The sequence below is a fragment of the Camponotus vicinus genome, unplaced genomic scaffold, assembly GCF_025532165.1.
Source record: "Camponotus vicinus isolate PSW18456_S1 unplaced genomic scaffold, iyCamVici1.0 SCAF_8, whole genome shotgun sequence".
Lineage (NCBI taxonomy): Eukaryota > Metazoa > Arthropoda > Insecta > Hymenoptera > Formicidae > Camponotus > Camponotus vicinus.
This window is the reverse complement of record NW_028141980.1, coordinates 10,015,291-10,022,420: the sequence shown is the minus strand read 5'-3', so window position 1 is coordinate 10,022,420 and position 7,130 is coordinate 10,015,291. Positions and strand designations below refer to the sequence as shown.

Here is a 7,130-nt window from a genome sequence, read left to right as displayed (position 1 = left end):
GCGAGATTTAAAAAAAAATTCAATTTGAATATTTAGCAACATCAAATGGAAGATTATCAAGAAATTAATTTTTCTGTTGCATTTAACACTTAACACGTGACAATAATTTACAGAATCTTACTGATATCAGAGTACCCATTCGATTTGTCTCGAACTTTTTAATTACTCACACATTTTATATTATATCATGCATCATCCTAATATATTATTAAGAATAATACAAAAAAAGGGTTTTTGCAAATACATCACAATTTGCGCACATGTATTTTATTATATATACATATACACTCGTCTTATCTAAAATAAATGTAATATACTGAGATAGTGGAACGTCCAGTGCCTGCAAGTGGTTTCTTAAAAGAAACCAAAAATAAAATTAATTCAAAATTAATTAATAAAATATACTTGTTTGTAACCATAATTTTTCAAATAATAAAAATTTTGCACAAAAAAGTTTGCGCAAAAACTTATTAAATTAAATTTATATTTGAAAAAGTGAATTTTATCTATTATATCCATTTTTGAACTATTATTAAATATTTTCATTATTAAAATAATATTGATATTAATGGAAGAACATTTTTAATAAAAAAAAAGAAAATATATCTTCTCTCAAAGTATACTTAATGAATTTTGTATTTTATATTTAATAAAATCGATTTCAAATGTACGGTGATCGTCGTTAAATCACTGCCAAAAACATTGTTTTCAGGAACCGCCAAGAAAACCTGGGTTTAATTCCTACTCTGTAATGGAAACTTCCAATTTTCAATGAGGCACCGAACTAAGCATTGCGGATAGAGCCCACAAAAACCGACGAGAAATAACTCTCCGCAATGAAGATCGTTTCGACTCTCCGCCAGTACAAACCGCATTTGCTAGCGTCCACCTGACATGAGGGACAGCGATAAGGCTTCTTCGCCAAGATAGCGATCACGTCCAAAAACGTGAAAAGAACGCAATTGTTTGCAATATAATTTATTATAAAATCGTAAATCAATAAATCGTAAATCAATAAATATTTAACGCGATTCGAAATTTTCGAAATACATTTAATTAAAAACGATAATCAAAGAAAATTATTTTGTTTCACAGATTTTAATTTCCGCGTGATCGATAATGTTCAATATTTCGCAATATTTTATTTTCGAATATACTTACGTTTCTATAATATTAAAAGCGCGACAAATTTTACGAGTAAAAAGCTAATATCTAATTATTGGGTTAACATCGTGTTTTTCTTGATTCACTTTTATTTAATAATCTTTATATTATGTAAAAGAGTTTTTTTACGGTATTTGCGCGAGTTTCTCGAATTTATTAATAATCTTTTAATATAAAAAAATAAGCTATCCAAATATTTGAATAATTTTGCAATAAAAATATTGAAATAAAATATATCAAATGTGTTAATTAAACAAATTTTCTTATTGTACGTATTCATCTAATTTCGTGTAATGTACAATAGATTTCTTTTACATTATTACAACTAGATTATAATTTATATACAATTGCAAAGAAAATTATTAAAAATAAAAAATAATATAATTACAATTTATAGATATAATTACAATGTTAGATACAATTTAATAATTGATGCTATTAGTATCAATATTCTCAACACAAGAAAATTGCAAAATTTTTATTATTTGAAATGATTAATCAATGATAATCAATGTATATGGATTCAAATAAGTTAGAAAAAAAAATTATTTAGATTGAATTACTTTTTTCTGTCAATATTTTATCGAATCAATATTATCATATTAGATACTAATAACATTCACATTCGAATTTAAAATTGTATAATTTTCAAAAAAATACAATTTTTAAGTGATAAAATATTAATACAATTTACAAAAAATAAAATATTAAATTTAATACATGTTATACGTATAATAAAATGCAACTTAAATGTACATTATGTATTTAAGTTACATTTTTTACATTTTCCATACATTTTCCATACATTTTTTTATTTTTATTTATAGTTTTTTTTATAATTAATTTCAATTCTTTATATATAATTTATTTAATTTTACATAAAATAAATTATATATATGAAAATACTCCTAAAAATAACATATTTTTATGGTTTTTTTCCTGAAAATAAATTTAATTTTTATATGCCCTAATAGCCCTAACAAACCTAACAGTCCTAACAGACTTAATAGCCCTAACAAGCCTAATACAGACCCCTAAAAATAACATATTTTTATGTTTTTTTTTCTTGAAAATAAATTTAACTTTTATATGCCCTAATAGCCCTAACAAACCTAACAGTCCTAACAGCCCTAACAGACTTAATAGCCTTAACAGACCTAATAAAGACCTAACATCCCTAACCGCCCTACTTGCTGGCTTACACCAGCAGAAATTCACGATAAGGTGAAATTTGGGGAACCCTAATTAGAAATCCGCGATAATGAGAAATTTAAGGAGCCCTAACCGGAAATTCGCGATAAAATTTAGGAAGCCTTAGCCGCGCAACACATCTTTTGGCCAATATTGCCAATATTGATATGTATTTTTCAAGCCAGTTATCTCTTCTTCTGGCCATATTCATTTTGACGACTAATAATTTGTTTACGATCGTACGATATTACGATCGTATTTTAACGTACGCCATTAAGTCGTCAGAAATCGCAAAATATAAATTATCATGCATATATAAAATATAATTAGCATGCATTTTAACTCTCCGTCGTCGGGTTGCTTATAAATATCTTTATCTTTTAGATTAAATATTTAGAAATTAAAAATCTATTTTTAAAAAGGCCGTTTTATAAAGGCCGATATATATAATGGAAATAAATATTTCATGTACCTCTATATCTATTGTTATTTTAAAAATATTTTTTCTTTTACTTTAATTTTTACACGCGTATTATCCCGCCAACCGAGAGTTAGAAGCAACGGATTTTTTCATGCATTTACAAATCCTTTGCTTCAAAATAAAAGGTTGTTACTTACCGGCACTGATGCGCAACAGCGGAGTTAATATTGAAGCTACGTTGTCTGTAACATACAAATATAAAATGCAAATTATATAAATGTTCAAAATAATTAATATTTTAAGAAATTATTATTGGACTCATTGAATTTTATATCCGATGCACGCAATTATAAATAAATATATAAATATGAAATAATTTTATAAGTAATTAATTTTTTTAAGTAGAAACTTTTATATAGAAAAAATTATAAAAATTTTCCCAATTTTTTCATGTTTAAATCATTCATATAAATCAAATTAATTTATTTATTTATATAAAATTAATATAAATAATAATACTCACCATCAGGTTGCTCCGCCGGTGCAAGATGCCTTTCCTAGGCCTGCTCCTCCTCTCAGATCATCTGGGTTGTTGCATCTATAACATACATATAGAAAATCCAAATTATAATAATGTCCAAAAAATTAATATTTCAAAAAATTATTATTTGTATATATTGAATTTTATATTCGATCCATATAATAATAAGCAGATTAATAAAATAATTCTATAAATTAAAAAAAAAACATTATTAATAATTCTTTAATAACTTTATAAAAGCTTATACCTTTACAAGATTATAGCTTTTATTTAAAAATCTTATTCTTCAATTCTCTTCTTTAAATCATATAAATAAAAAATCAAATTACGCGATTAATTGTTTAATTTAAATTATAATAAATATATTTAATATTTAATATATAATTGTAAATAAATAAATTATTTACCAGAAGGTTGCTCTGCCGAAGCCCGATGCCTCTCCTAGGCCTCCTCCTCCTCTCAGTCTTAGACGCGCGATACTTTCAGCGGCACTCCCGCACTCACGTGCGATATTTTTATATCGCTACTTTCGCACTTTTACGCGCGATACTGGACGGTTCCCGCACTATTCGATACGATTAAAAATTTTCTGTTTGGTCGCGCGATGTATATATTTAATATATATATACTTTAAACGGCACTCCCGGTTTCGATACGAGCGAAAATCCCATTTCACTGACGAGAGTCATCTTCGAGTCAACAGGTTGGGAATTCAACGACATCTTACCTCCAAACAAGAGTTAAGTCCGAAACGGAAGAAAACTATCGATTGATGGAATCAACGCGAATGAAGTTCACTCGACTCTTGTTCGTGCATAATATCTCATGGCTGTTAGAACAAGAGAAGGGACCCATTAACGACGATTCCAAGCAATCGATCGAATTCTAACCGATCCGTACCGAACTGGAGCCCGAAGCAGAGCGTGACCTCAATCAGCCGAACTTGAGCAAAAGCTCAAAACCGCGCGCCCATGTACACAGTACTGGACATACGTGTGCGCGGCCGGCATCACCAAGTGCCGCGATGCACGAGGCGTGAGAATTTCGTTACATTCGCAACGACTCAATGAGACATCCCGGTTAGTTGACGTCGGAAGATGACAACTCGATGACAAATAAGTGAAATTGGGATTGCGAGAAAGTCCAACGCGAAAACGCGATGACGCGATGACGCGAAAAAGCTAAACGCGAAAACGCGGTAACGAGACGCCGCCGTCCGCGACACGTTGACGGCACCGACGACGAAAAGTCGACGACGCAATCTGCGTCCAGCGCATTAAATGCGCGTGCGATCCATTGCGACTCGTGGCAATGCTGTGCAAATGGGTACTTAGCTTCCTCTTCAGGCTCCTTAAGATTTATCTTAAAGAAAAGAATTTAAGATAAACCTCAAGGGACCATCCAAGTACTGAGCCACCCCACCTCGTCAAGGTGTACCCATGGGGGGTTATATTATATAAATTTATAATATAATTTGTGAAAGAGACAAAGAAATTTATATTATATATAATTTTACATAATTTGTGTGAAATTATATCATTCAATAATGTAATCTAAATCATTAGAGCTTCCGATTTTTATGTCACGTACGCAATAAGTGCATTTAGTTAAAATAATTTTTTTTTTCATTGTAATGTCTACTTATATATTGTTGAATAAAAAATTACACGACGATCATTTTCTTTAATAAAAAAAAATTGGAATCTAATTCACAGAGATGTTGTAATAATAAATAACAATGAGAAAATTATATAATATAAATAACAATGAGAAAATTATATAATAATTATATTGTATATAATATTATATTGTATATTATATATAATAATTATTGTCGCAATTGCTGCTCCTTAGATTTGCAACAGCGTTCATATTAATACGTGAACTGCTTAACTCTTTTTCTTATTATTTATTTCCGTTCTTACATGCGAAATGTTGACCGAGAGATAAAAGCAATCTGAATAAGAAAAATATCTAATTGTACATATAAAACATACTATCTTAAACTGAATCGATGAAAATTTTATTGATTAAAAATGTAACACAACGTATCATTTAAATACACGGAAAAAAAGGACATTCTTGTTTTGAAAATATATTTAGTTTTAACATGAAAATCTTGAAGTGAGATTGCGTTAATTAAAGAAAAATATAATTGCTTGAATAATTGCTTACTTGAATGAAGCCATTTTATATAGTTCAATAAAAAAAAATATATTCTTATGATTTAAGATTTAATTTTCTTGAATGGAAAAGAAACAATGTTAGATAGAAAATAATATTTTTAAATCAAAGATTATAATTTTCTTAAAGTAGAATTAAATAATTAAATATTCTTGAGATGACAATTATAATATTAAAACAAGGCTATAATATTGTTGAAATTTAAAATTATTAAATTCTTCTAAGAAGATTATAAATTGTTGCATATATACGAAACAATGAACGCCTTAATTTAAAGTATATAAGTCTTGATTTGACACTTATTTTTTTCTGTGTAAGCATTGTGTTACATTTTTTTATAACATTCTTTGCGAATTATTTATATAGAATAATAAATGTGTTTTTAAAATCTGCAAATAATTTTTTAGAAAATATAGTTAAAATGTTTTAAATATATTTTTTTCTAAGTGCGAATCGAAATCATCAATGAATTAATATTAATGTATGTTAATTACAATACCTTACAGCTGAAAATTAAAAGAATATGTGTATATGTAAACATTTATACATGACGTATATGTAACATTTTAAATGACATTGATTGCTTTAATCGTAATATATGAATAATATATAAAGTGCGCCTTTAATAAATTGAGTTTAAAGAGAAAGTGCTCGAAACTACATCGTTATAAACGAGTGTGTAAGTAACTGAAATATATGAAATAAATTTGTGTAACTAAATTAAGACAAATCTTATACGCGATAAGAAAATGATGACAAGTGGACACGTAAATCGGTACATTATTTTAGTTTAGTTTTTATCTGCGTATCAAATTACAACAGATAAAGTCGAGCCGATCTGCTCGCTCGAGCTTGCCCTTTAAAAGCAATTAGAGAAAAGGCTGCAACGAGGATGCGAAAAGAAATAGGACGCGAATAAGACGCGAGATATTTCACGAGCGACGAAATCCGAGTTTTCTACTTTTGGATTTAAGGATCAAGGATATAATTACTATAATTATTGGCTATCGATCGAATCCACATTGATTATTTAGGTCAGAAAAAATTCGGGATGCTACCGATATATTGAACATCTGACGCGAATATTAATCGTTACGCAAGACCAAACACAAATGAAGTGCAAATACATTCAATTTTAATATTTTTATAAATCTATTTCGTATAAAATTAAGTATCTAAATTTATTGATTGTATAATTAATTATTACGCGCAATCAATTTTTTTTGCCTTCAGATATATAATATTGTAAATTGTAAATATCAAGAATCGTCTTGAATATAAAACTTTTAATAAATTCAATCTATTAAAAAATATCTAATTCTTATATATAAAGAATATAATAATTACATTATTGTGAAATATTTTATAAAATATCTTAAAATATCAATTTGTACGAAAACTATGTTATTATATTATTTGGAATATTTTAAAATAAAAACTGAAATATTTTTTATATATGCGTTATTTATTAGATGATAATTTAGAATAAATTACTTTCGAAAAGATGAAAAAGAAACAATAATAAATGTCTGAAAGTAATATATGAATGATAAATACTTTATAAATGACGTACACCGCATATTTCGTTGCTGATAATTTTTTGCAATTGAAAGAAATTTAGTACTAATT

At 27.5% G+C, this 7,130-nt stretch overlaps 1 long non-coding RNA gene across 1 annotated transcript; it reads right to left on the bottom strand.

The window, feature by feature from the left end:
• Positions 1 to 1,964: 1,964 nt before the first annotated feature.
• LOC145975443 (uncharacterized) lies at positions 1,965 to 4,743 on the bottom strand. The gene is made up of 3 exons (XR_014439975.1): positions 3,725 to 4,743; positions 3,300 to 3,374; positions 1,965 to 3,018 (listed from the first exon to the last, which is right to left on the bottom strand). It is a non-coding gene; the product is annotated as an uncharacterized LOC145975443 (long non-coding RNA).
• Positions 4,744 to 7,130: the final 2,387 nt, after the last annotated feature.